This window comes from Pseudorasbora parva, chromosome 2 (genome assembly GCF_024679245.1).
Source record: "Pseudorasbora parva isolate DD20220531a chromosome 2, ASM2467924v1, whole genome shotgun sequence".
NCBI lineage: Eukaryota > Metazoa > Chordata > Actinopteri > Cypriniformes > Gobionidae > Pseudorasbora > Pseudorasbora parva.
Genome location: NC_090173.1, coordinates 35035639 through 35048562, shown reverse-complemented (window position 1 = coordinate 35048562; position 12924 = coordinate 35035639). Strand labels below are relative to the sequence as shown.

Sequence of the window (12924 nt, the reverse complement as noted above, 5' to 3'; positions counted from 1 at the left end):
ACCAGCCTTGCTCCATTCTCACAGCTCTTAGCCCCGCCCTGCTCGCGTTCATCCCCTCAACACTGTTGAGAACCACTGATATATATATATATATATATATATATATATATATATATATATATATATATATATATATATATATATATATATATATATATATATATATATATATATATATATATGTTTAAAGGTTATATGAGCAAGTTATGGATAGTTCTTATCTGTGAGATCAAGATGAAAACATTGCGGTTTGTTTATGTATAATTCAGGCACCCTCGATTAAAAATCCTCTGAACCTTTTGTGTTAATTAATTGATTTTCCGGTGAATTTAATTATACTTTGATACTGTTATTGATACTGTTATGGATACTCATGTGTGACTAAAAATGTTTGCAGTGCTTTGTTTGGTGTTGGTTTAAGGAAAATAATAGGTGCATTTCAGTGCAGAGGGAGTAGCCTGTGATCTGTGAGCTCTGTGGTGTTTTAAATCACAAAAATCATAGAGAAACCTCTGTGGTAGACTATGGTGGTAGAAATTTTAATTCTGAAATATCCCTTTGACTCCCCCCATGTGTGCTTCCCTCAGGACCACGTCACACACACCGCCTCGTGAGACGCCTGCATGCTTCATTTGAAATTGACTTTACTGTGGCAGCTTTGAAATGCTAATATCAAGAGTTTATTTCTCTTTGGTCGCATCCCCCTCGATTCACACAAGCAGTAGGAGTTTACATAGTTTTGATACGTGTGTGTGTGTGTGTGTGTGTGTGTGTGTGTGTGTGTGTGTGTGTGTGTGTGTGTGTGTGTGTGTGTGTGTGTGTGTGTGTGTGTGTGTGTGTGTGTGTGTGGATGTTTTCTCTTCGGTCAGCGGTTCTATATTAACTCGTTGATTTGAAGCTTCCCTTTCTTTCTCCTCTCCCACAGAAAGAGTTGATCCTGAGGTTAGTAAGTCACCTTGGCCTATCAGTGGTTTTCAGAACATATAGATTTTACATTAGGAATTAAGAAATATCCAAGCTTAATAGGATTACTAATCATGAAGTGAGTCAACTTGTTTAAAACCATATATTTAAAATGTATTTTATTTTTACTGAGAACCACTGGCCTAGAATAGATCTCTGATCTGAGGGAGATGTTTAGAAATGGGAATCGGTCTAGATGCAGCAGTTTTCCTAAGTCATCTTCCAACAAGGGTTCACATGTCTCCTCCTCAGGCTCTGTGCTGGTGAGAACAAAAGAGCTGCTGTGTGGTGCGGAAGCGAGTGGTGGTTTCTTGTCTGCATGAAGCATGCAGCGGTTTCGGACACATGGGGACAAACAGGCCTTTGACTGCATCTAACTCTGTTTTCTCTAACAGCCTCCTCACCATGACTCTACATTCCCAACAGCTCTGGAAAACAGGGTGGCAGCCGCCCTCTGAGGTTTGCTGCTCAATCAGTGTTTCCCATGTAAAAAAAAATTGTATTCATATGTTATGAATTTGTTTTTTTTTCTTGTAATTCAGCATATTGGTATACATTTCAGATTGTTGTAACATTTGGCAGACTGTCATTACGCTTATCACAATGATTTAGAGTTGGTCTGTTCAATAATTTTTTCCAGCTTTGTTTTGGGTTATGTAATGCTAGGAATATAAAATCTGAAGTGTATGTTTTTAATTGCTTTGTTCAAAATCACAAAATCACCCCATATACCCTCATTCACTATTCCCTAAATTACTAATATAGTCCACTTGAGTGAGCGAATGAAAACAAGTGTTGAGTGAATTTGGACACTTAATGAATTTGGGCATGGAAGAGTTGATGCTCTTGCATAATTTCTGCTTGCTGTTTAGTAATCATTTGAAACTTAGCCAACTGGCAGCTCCAGTACACTGTAAAAAAAAGAGTCTGCAATTAAACATTTTCTAGTGACTGATCACATTAATGCAATTTAAATCACAGAAATTCAATTTGCCCAACTGAAAAATTTAGATGTGATCAGTCACTTGTGATCAGAGACCTGAATTTTTTTTAAAGTGTTATGAAACGATTTATCTTGAACTCTGTCATGGATTTAGCATGTATAAACCTTAATTAAAATTAAATGATCAATAAAACAAATTGATACCTCTTATGATATTATGCTGGATCAGCATGTTTTGGAAGATGCATGGATGAAGGATTCAGTGCCATCTTCTGGAGAGACACAGGAATTAATTCCGCTCACGACTCTCACAGTGCATTATGGGTATTCTCTAGCCATTGATCGTACAGAAGTGTGCACTCATTGCGGTGCATTGTGGGATTGAATTAGTGCACTTAATGTCCATTATGTTTTTGGTGACAACTTTTAAATGGCTTTCCCCTCAAATAGGGGCCGGTTTAAGACACAGCCCATGACTGTGGCCTGGGCAGTCTTTTTTAAGAAATATATTTTATGTTAATATTTTTTCACTACACTTTCTTTCTTTTACAACAAATAATAGTGATTTATTTGCAATTTGTAATACAACTAAATTTGACATATTCTGTACCTCTGTGACAACTTTAAATGTAATCAAAATTAGGCAATCATTTAAAATAATTTTACCAATTTTACCTGATGGATTCTAATTTTGACAAAACATCAATATTACATATGAAATGATCAGTGGCAGAATGGTAGTGTTTAAAAAGAAACATATCAAAGGCAACAAACAAACTCATAGACTCAGTATGAAGGCTTTAGAGTCCGTAATCTCACTGTCAGTTCTGGCTGTTGGTCCTGACTCTGCGGGGCCGTGGTGTGAAGGGGGCCTGCCACAACTGTGAGTGTGTGATTTCTGCAGCTCTTATCCTTTTACAAACCCCAGGCTTCCTCTTTCTCAACTTGGCCTTGCGGTTTTGACTGGGGATAAGCATGTACAGCTGTCTCCCCTGCCCTTGTGTCAGGGTCAGAGACCCTCTGTGCCAGCTGTACCCCTCACCCCCATCCTCTCCACACCTAGGGCCAGATGGACAAGCTGGCACGGTTTATGACATCAGCTTGTGGGCATATCATGTCTCTTGGCATCCAGCGGGAATAATGATATCTGTTCCTCTCTGTCTATCTGCATGTTCTTCAGGGGATAAACCCAATCCCAGCAGTGCGGGCCAAGCTGTTGATCAGACAAATTAGCACTGGATCTGAGGCTGGGGTCATTGTGCAGTCAGAAGGATGAGGAGACAAGATGTTGTAAAGTGACACTCTTGTTGTTTGTTGTGAAGCATGTTGAGTGATTAGTCATCTGATATAGCCGTTTCTGCATACGTCATGATAATGGGCATTCCCTTGGTGGCCTGCTGTGATGTGCCAGTCTTTCTTTCTTTTTCTGTTGTGTTGGAGAAATGCAGAGTAGACAGACATATGACTACTGGTTAGGGAGGCTCCAATAAGTTTGGCAAATACGAGGATGATTGTTTTGAATTTTAAAAATGATAACTGATAAATGTCTGATATTAATTTTTTTTTTGCTTTTGCCATAAAGGCTACATTTAAATGTAGGCATCAAATCTCGTTGTTGTCTTTGGTGCAGAGCAAAGTGAGTGTTTCAACTTCTTAAATTTAAGTTAAGCTTCCAAAGGCATGAACTGAAAAAGCATCAGACTGAACACGGGCCGTGTATGTATGCTGTGGCCGCGCTTAACTCAGCTCTCATCACGATGAATGTAATCTGACTCCCGCTCAGCGGCTAAATCACATTATATTGAACAGACATGTTCAGTTTTTTTTATTGTAGTGTCTGTTTTCTAACTGAACTGATTTTATGAAAATGAACGTGGTGGGAAAGTGATCCAGTAGCAGTGGCTTTGGGAGTGGCCTCGTAGGGCAGCAAAGCAAGTGCATTCTGGGAATTGTTGTCTTTTATCCCCATGAGACGACAATGCATTTTCTGTCTTTTCTCAGTCTAGTAGGCACCAAATTAAAAAATAATTTCACTTTTCTACTAAATTAATGGCCCAGTTTAAATACATATATAAACTATATAACTAAATGATTATGAAAAATCTAGTTAAGTTCAATTTGTCAAGAACTGCCCATTTAGACCAGAATAGCCATCTGACTAAACCACAGTTTTGTTTTATTTTGATGTGAATATAAAATCGAAGACTCCACAGTAAACTTGTGGATTTTTTTTTTTACTTTTGCTAACACTATGCAGAAAACACAAAAGAAATTGGAATTCATCTCTGTCGAAAAATAAAAGTTATAAAAGTTAGAGTTAAAAGAATTAAAAATCTTTCAAAGATTTCAGAAACCTGGCAAAACTTCTGGTAAAAATCCCTTTTTTTTTGTTTAACATCTATTCATACCTTTCCAATAGTAATACCTATGGACTTATTTCTCTGCACAGCTCCCAGCAGACCCAGTAATCTAATGCAAAATGGTTTATGGTTATCTAAGACTGTTTGACTTTATATAAAGTAATAGCTCTCTCTGTTTACTCTTGTGGTTTAAGTAGGAAGAAATCTAAATTAACCACTGGGACCCTGATGTGAGTGAGTAATTGGTGCCAAATCATGATCTAATAATGATCTGATTCCAAAATCTTGTTTGTTTTATATGGACTGGGGTTTTAGTTTCTGCTGCTACAAAGATGCAAATGAATAACATTTGAGCAGATGGATGTAGCTCATTAAATCTGGTTAATAATATTCCATTGAGGCAAACTAGCAGCTCAAGAGTAATCATGTTTCTGAACTACAAATGAAAACCCAAAAAGCATGAGATTATAGACTGAAAATTTTCTAATTGACATTTTTGTCACTGGCTAGAATTCAGCTAATTTATAATGAAAGTTGCTCCTCTATGTGCTGTATGAGGTGTTTGGCTCATAACAATATCTAGTGCTTTCTTGTATTACACACACTCACAACCGCTGAAACTCTGTACGTGACCACTGTAAAAAATTAAGCCTTGAGACGACTGGTTTGCATTAGTTTTACCGAGGAATAAATCATCCCCTTTTTCTCAGCACTGGGGAACAAAGATGGCACAGCTCCATTGTTTATCTGCTGTAAGACCTCCTAGCGAGGGTCTCTCCACTCCAGCTTCTTTCTCTTCTTCTAACATCTGCACACAGGGCTTTCCAGAAACTGAATATGGAACGCAGTCAAAGTCAGTCAGTAGATGCTCTTCCTCTGACAGAAACATTGGCGATTAGATGAGCTCGAACGGTTATCAATATATGATGGGTACATGTCAGCAAGATCTCCTGCTGGCTGATGTTGGAAGAGAGGAGCAGATCTCACAGGATTCTTACAAAAAGGGCATCTTTTGAAAACTTAAAAAATGGAGTAAGTTTCTTTTTTTCATTTGGGGGAAATGCTCAAGCAATTAAGCAAATGTCTATGCTGTTCTAATCACAGGTTTAAGAGAATTATCCAGTATGCGGTCTCCCTTTAAATACAGAGTTTGCTACTTTCACAAGCATTTCAGAAGTAAAGCAGAAAGCAGGCTTCCTGGAAAAGTCCAGAGATGCAATGAGTGAAGGATTTGCCCTGAGAGAACAGTGTATGCTGGCTCTTGAAATTTGTTATAAAATCAGCCAAACATCGGAAGGGTTTATTTTTGCTCCGAGTTAATAAAAGTGCTGTTCAAACTTGAACCCCCCTTCTGGCACGTGAAAGAAGGGAAGTGGGCTGTTGTCAAGAGCCCTGGCCTGTGATTTATGACGCCCTGCATCAGTTGCCATGAGTGCTCCCTGTTCACTTTCATGGGACATGTTTGGAATGACCGCAGTTATCTGGCACGTCTAATTCAATAATGTAAACAATGTTATTAGTCATTTTCGAGTCTTCCCTCGAAAATACAACTCTTATTTGCAGCAAAGACTAGACATGAAACACGCATGCACAGCAATATTTCAGACGTAGGTGAATAAAAAGCGGACAGGTGGGCTTAATGATTCCGATGATGTATCCTAATCCTCCCTGTATGCTGATGATGTTTTCTGTAAAGGTTAAGGTGCAGCTTTTCATCTAAACACTCTGCGGGAGTGATGTGAGATCTGCTTTTGATTTTGGGACACTGATCGCTCTTTGTGATTGAAAGCATGTGTTTTTTCCCTCTTGGTTTGGATTTGGAGTTTGGAGAAACTGAAAAAGATAGGGCCAAAAGTCTGAGATCACTATAGTGAAAATGCTTTTATTAGTATTGGGATGTTGCGCTTCAAGAAATTTGATTAGTCTCAAATAGGGCAAGTACTGACATAGTTTTAGGATTAATTTCATAAGTCATGACATAAATTGAGATTATATATATATAAAATATCTTTTTTAATACCAGAGTACTTTCTTGCAAATCAGGGTGGGTGTCTTAAAGGGGGGGTGAAACACTCAGTTTCAGTAAATCTCATGTCAATCTTGAGTACCTATAGAGTAGTATTGCATCCTTCATATCTCTGAAAAGTCTTTAGTTTTGTTATATTTATAAAAGAAATATAGGCTGTACCGAGTCTTTCCCGAAAAAAACGAGCGGCTGGAGGCGTATCGTGTGGGCGGAGCTAAAGAATGACGATCGATCGTGAACAAAGCGGTGACGTCCTCAAGCGTGGAGAAACCCATGGCTATTGATCCAGAATCAGGGTGCGTCTCAATCTGCTTCCTAGTTCAGTTGTCAGGGCACTGATCAGGGAGTCAGCCCATTGACTTATGTCCTAATCAGTGCCTTGACTAGTGAACTAGGGAGCTGATTGAGAAGCAGGATCAGATTCGGAGATCAGATTTTTTCTGTAATAAATTGAGCAGGAGAAACAGTAACAGCAGGACGTCCGTCTCTGTGGTATGTACTGTATTTAGTGGCCTGTCAACATTTGTGTGTGTTTACTCGCAGTTTATGAGGACATGATTCGGTTTATGGACTGTTGTATGCGAATAAACCTTAGCAGTAGCAAGCGAAACGGTTTTGCACGTCAGACTAGTGTAACGTTATACAGAGAACAGCAATGGAGTAACCGTTAGCGCATTTGAATGGCGAAGCACGCGATCGTGTCGTTTACTGATGTTTACTCACGCGACGATAGCCAACAGCACAGACATTTGAAGCAGTTTTACTCACCGGCTGCTTCCAAAGCAGGACCGAACCTTTATCGCTGGGACCGCTCCGTCAAAAACACACTTCTTTGGTATGATTTGGTGAAGTCCTGTGACAGCAGTGGCATGGAGATCCACTTTGCGACGCGACTAAAGCGATGTTGTAACGCTTCCCATCATTTCTGCATTCAAATCGGTTCAAATGCAGCGCTGCCTTCCCGGAATGCTGTGCTGAAGCGTTGAAGACGCTTGATGTCACTCATAGGAATAAAGTGGAGCGCAGCGCGGTCTATAACGACATAAGTGTTCACGGACGACTGGATCTGCAGCTGAGAGAGTGTTTATGGGCGTGCATTTCCTCTCTCGCTCTAGTCACGCGCGCGCGCACCCTACCGGGAGAAGAGCCCGTACGGCCCATACAAGGACCTTCCGCTCTGTTAACGTCAAGCCGACCCATACTCAAAAAAAAAACTCTCAGAAACTTGTGAGAAACCGAAAGGAGTATTTTTAACACAGAAATACTCCATCAAACGTCCAGCATTAGTTTTTGAAACTTTGTCTATGTTTAGGATGGGAATCCAAGTCGTTAACAGTGTAAAAAGCTCAGTATGCATGAAACAGCATTTCACCCCCCCCCCCCCCCCCCCCCCCCCCCTTAACTTTGTCATTGTAATGCAACACATTCGCCCTCAATAGAGATCTCAGAAATTCTTCCTGTTGGAAGAACAAAAGGGCTCAGGTAATTCAGAGCTCATAAATCACTGGTGCTGGACAGTCCACACTCTGAGCCTGCTCTGTTTTCTCACAGTTTAGTACTAGGGATAGACAGTTAACCAGCCACTAAGCTTTGTGCATGTGAGTTTGTCAGGCAGATAGACCTCCTGCTCTCTCTCTCCCTCTTTCTCTTTCCTCTGGCCATCTCTTTTCACCGAGTTCTGTGGATTTGGAGAGGGGTGTGGTAAGTTAGTGTCACATGACACTGTATGGGTGGAGTCAGAGAGAAGCCCAGAGCCTCCAGCTGAGGCTCACACTGGAGGTTTGAGCCTGAGCAGGGACGAGCAGGAGGGTAGGTCAACACACTTTTCACTCTTTCTTCCTCTCTTTTTCCTTTTCCTTCATGTAATCGCTCCTATTTTGGTTGTCTATTGCTGCCTGCTGGCACTTTGCTTCTTTACAAGCGTTAACTAACAGTGTAGAAAAGTTTAGTTCAGCTCAAGTTGAACTTCTGTGTGTGAGTCTGTAAATACATGTCTGTGTAAGTATGATTTGTCCATGTTAACAGAGACTGCCTGTTTTCCATGTTAGAGCTTCACGGATGTTTAAGTTGGAAAGTTCTGAGCAGGGAAGATTTATTAGGTCTCCTAAAGCATCTGTGAGTTTGCAGAGGGGGCGTGTTTGCCTGTTCCGCTCTCCTTTTTCATCCTTTTCTCCCTGTCTGCACCTTCTCTCTTGGCCTTGTAATTAAAAGTGTGCAGGTTACAGGGTTGCATGAGACCCAGACACTCTTGTCCCGTATAATTTTACCTCCTCAAAGCCTCCCTTTCAAACTTTTCCTATAGTTTTATTTCAACATAAATGAAAGATTTTTTTTTTTTTTTCAATCTACTTATTTGTATTTGCGTCATCTCACCCTTTAGTTCAGATCTGACCTTCATTGATCTTTCTCTTTTTATTTATTTTATTTATTGCTATTGCACTTACAACAGTGACTTTCTCAACGTGTCGTTTATGTGTCTGCCTACCCCACATCCTGCAGGAGACCAGGAAGAAAGCCACACAACTTTCTTCCTCTCTATCCTGGTCATGTCCATGTCATGATCTGTTTGTTCATTTATGAGAGTCTGTTTCCTTCAGCCCATTTCAGTTGCCACCCATGAAACTTTCACAGACTTGTCACTGTTCTTTAAAATGTTAAAAACTTGAAAATAATTTTGCTGAAGTAACTACAAAGCCAACGTTCGATCCTGCTGTCAACAGGTTTAACATCCAGCCATTTAGCTTTAGAAATTAAGTCACCAAAAATAAATGGTTTAGGCCACTGTATCATTAACACAGTCTGTATGTCTTATTACAGGCTGTCTTTTATAGCATGTCAAAGACTATTAGATCTGTTGAAAGCCAGATATGTTCAATACTAACAAAGTGAAACCACATTTTTTTGCCTTTCCTACAGAACATTTTGTTCATAAGCTGGGAGAATCTCCTCATTTTGATGAGTCATTTCAAACTTCTCGCCGGCCTTTCTCTATTTATACAGTCAACATACGCTCCCAAACCCGGGCTGCAGACCTCTGAGGGTTTCTGCCCACTTCCACTGAAAACTCCACAGGACTTCTTGTGGGATGCAAATGTTTTCCATAATTGTGTTTGTTGGGAATTTTCATAGTGTGTATGCTTCCACTTTCTTGTATATGTCTGCTAGCACTGAACTCTTTGGTCTTTGGCAGTAATGGAGCATGGCTGCCCTGGACCTCTGTTTTGTCTGTTGTGTGGTAAGGGTGAGCAGTGGCGTTTAAGTGTCATAAACACCCGCCAGGCACATTAGTTTGACACTTATGCTTTTATGAGGCACTGCTAGTGTCTGTGTATAACCAGTATTGATTTGCAATGCAAAGTATATCAGATGGTTTAACGGGTGGCAAGGAATGGAATTCATGCCAGGGATTTTCATAAACTATAATTATCGTTTTTTAAGACTCTTAAAAATGTTTATTCCTGTGAACAAATGAATCGTGTTTACCATCATTATGACTGAATTATTCAAACAGCTTTCAGGAAAAACTTTAAATGTCGCCAGTGGCTATTTATGCTTAAGTAAACATACATTTTTCATAAACAGTAACTTACCTTTCCAGTCTGTTCATGATCACGTTGGTCATGAGACCCATTTCAAGGATCAACAACTCCAATCAAGATATTTTCTGAGCATATTTGGGCAATCATATGACTCATTTAATCGCTCAACTATGTGTGAGTGTTCATTGATCTCGATACAGATAGTGTACAGTACAGGAAACTCCATTGAGTGGATTCTGAAGAACTGATACTGAATGTAAAAGGCCTTTTTGCTACTAGAATTTCTGTTTGCCTGAGAGCTGAAGCATGCTGAGGAAAAGCATTCACAATTGCATTCTTTCTATCTCTCATCTTATCTCTCATGTGATCTTCACTGATTGTCCGCATTGTAGAAGTTATGTCACTGCGCGCTTATCAGTTTTGCCCTGATTCCCAGATGTTGCGTTTCTTCTGGTTGTTGGTTCTTTCACCTTGAAGTCAGATCCATGAATCTTCCAAAGGTCATTCTGGTCGTTCCAAAGATACACTTTATCTTCTTGGGACTACTGTAAGAATGCCAGGACCATATTTCCAAAGGCGCTATCACTCCAGCTATGCTGTACAGGTGGCTCGTGTCTAGGAATGGATTGCAAGTGACTTCATTTCAACTAAAAGCTTGTTGGCAGAACATTTCCTCTTTGCACATGAATGTTTTGGCAGTCGGGAAAGTTTGCAGTACGTACTATAACAACATAAGGAGTTGGTGAGCTTGTTAGCCAAGTCACATTTATTTTCATTTCAGTTTTTTTCAATGTAAAACTTGATGAGCAGACCGCTTCCTCTTCCATATTGTTTTTCACACCATCCTTATCGCTCACTTACACTTCTGCTGTGCTTTGCCAGTTTGGGAGTACGATATTCCTCACTTCCAGACATTTTTCCATTGTGTGCATCACCATCTGCTTTTACAACCCTGCGCTTCACAGGTCACCTTCTCCGGCCCAGCGCTGAATAAGCGGTCATCACACCTACACAAACACTACGAGTCTTGCACTCCGTGTTTGTGTAGAGTTAACATCAATTTCCCTTCTGCATTGAATCACTCTCTGCAGGGGGCCAGAAGTTTGCCTATTCCCTCTTTCCTTTTGTCCTTCTCCCTCTCTCTTGTGTGTCGAGTTGTTGATCTTCCTGACCTTGCTAGAGTCATTCTGTAACTTTCTAACTGGCTGGATCTTGCCTCTGGGTCTGGGTGTCTTTTGTAGTTTGCCGGAGCTTAATCATAATCTTAAATTGTATGCATGTTCTTGCATAATGCATGTCCTCAGGCTTATTCTATGCAGTACTTAGTTTTTTTTTCTTCTGGAGTCTTTTACTTCTAAGAAAGATTGAGAAAGGTTGTAGTAATGTGATTGCTCCCCTGAGTAATGCCTATATTTTCTCAGTCTTTGAAACAGTAATGGTACCTTTTGACTGGATTTATCTTGTCAAGATGACAGATAAATGAACTATATTCCCCTTTTTTAATCATATGTGGGGGAATGTGTAAAGAGAAGAACAGAACAGACACATTGAAAGAGTTTGTGACCATTTTCCCAGAACTCACAGGAAATGTCATATCTGCTGGAGTTATATTGCATATTTTAAATGTATGTTTGTGTTATACAGCTCATGTCTGCCTGGTCATCCGGGGTTCCTCGCCATTAAAGTGGCTGCATGATTTCGGCAAAAGATACAGGTGCAGTTAAGACTATAAAGGCCAGACATGTGCCATATAGTTACCATACTGGTTATCAACTAGATGCCATTTTGATTGATCCATATGTCAATATTGGATTTGGGGCTACACTACTGTTTAAAAGTTTGGCATTAGATCTATTTTTTAAATGTTTTTGAAAGTGTCTTATGCTCACCAAGGCTGCATTTGATCAAAAAATTAATAAATTGATAAAAAATAAAAAAAGATTATATATCAATATATTCATTATAAAAAGATTTTATATATATATTGGAAAATAGTACAAATTAAAATAACTATTTTCTACTTTATTATATTTTAAAATGTTATTTATATCCATGATTGCAAATAGTAGCACTTGGCAACTTTTGCTCTCGGGGTCTCCCTACAGTTTGGAAAAAATAATGTCCTCAAATACTGTCGTAAGCTCTGTCATCCTACAACAGGGGATGCCATCGCGCGTGCATTTGTTGACATGACAACCCTGATAGCCCTGAACAAGTGATGCGTGGGTCGTCTCATAACCCGCGGAGTCGGACCCTGTATGTCTATTTAATGGTCGTGGGTGCGGGGCGGGTTGTAAAAATATATACAGTGGTGCGGGGCGGGCCAAATAACTTCATAAAAGTGGAGCCGCGGGTTGGTGCAACACTAACAGTTCCCCTGAAAACTGCAAGAGGAGTTCACATGCAGGTGTTCTTCTGGCGTCGCATATGAAATGTCTTCATCCCAGGTAACGTTACAGTCAGTGGCATATGTTTCAGCATGTCATATGAATATAATTTCATGGGTTTTATTTTTTTCAAACGCCAAATAATCGCGATGCTCACGTTTACAAGCCAGCGTCATTATAGTAGTCTATTGGTTAGCGTTTTACAGAATCTATATGATACTTCAGTTCAATGTTTGCGTGGTAGGTAATCACCATAACAAGCAGGACAGCATCGGTCGGGCACGCCTCCTTCAGCTCACGCCAACGAGCAAACGCTGGTCCTCGTCCTGCCTTTAATCCCATCACTTTTTCGTTTCCTCTTATTGCTTTCCTCCAACAAAACCTTTTCTTTCTTATTTGTGCTGCTTCAGACATGACTATATTATCCGACGAACAAAGTTGGGCTCGCACATCCGAATTTAAGGAAGTGTGGGTGTTGGTGGAAGTGACGTATATGCCGTAAAGCAGTCGAATTTTGTAGTTCTTTTTTTTCTCGGGTTACTACCCGAAACCCGAAGTTTAAAAGTACGATTAAAAACGATACAGACCACATCAAGCTATGGCAGACGTGTCATTCAACCTATTGTAAGTCGATTTATCATCACAAGAGTCTTAAAAAATATATTATGAAGGTTGAAAAGTTACCTAGTGCTGCTTTAATAGAATG

General features: G+C 39.9%; 1 protein-coding gene across 6 annotated transcripts in view; it reads left to right on the top strand.

The window, feature by feature from the left end:
• septin9a (septin 9a) overlaps positions 1 to 12924 on the top strand; it is an 87433-nt gene that overhangs the window by 50299 nt on the left and 24210 nt on the right. Inside the window, exon 1 of one of the 6 annotated variants that reach the window (XM_067417902.1) lies at positions 8064 to 8101. The exons of the other annotated variants lie outside the window; for them this stretch is intronic. The gene's annotated coding sequence lies outside the window, so the exon portion shown is untranslated. Of the gene's footprint in view, positions 1 to 8063; positions 8102 to 12924 lie in introns of those variants that run through there. 6 annotated transcript variants of the gene reach the window in all.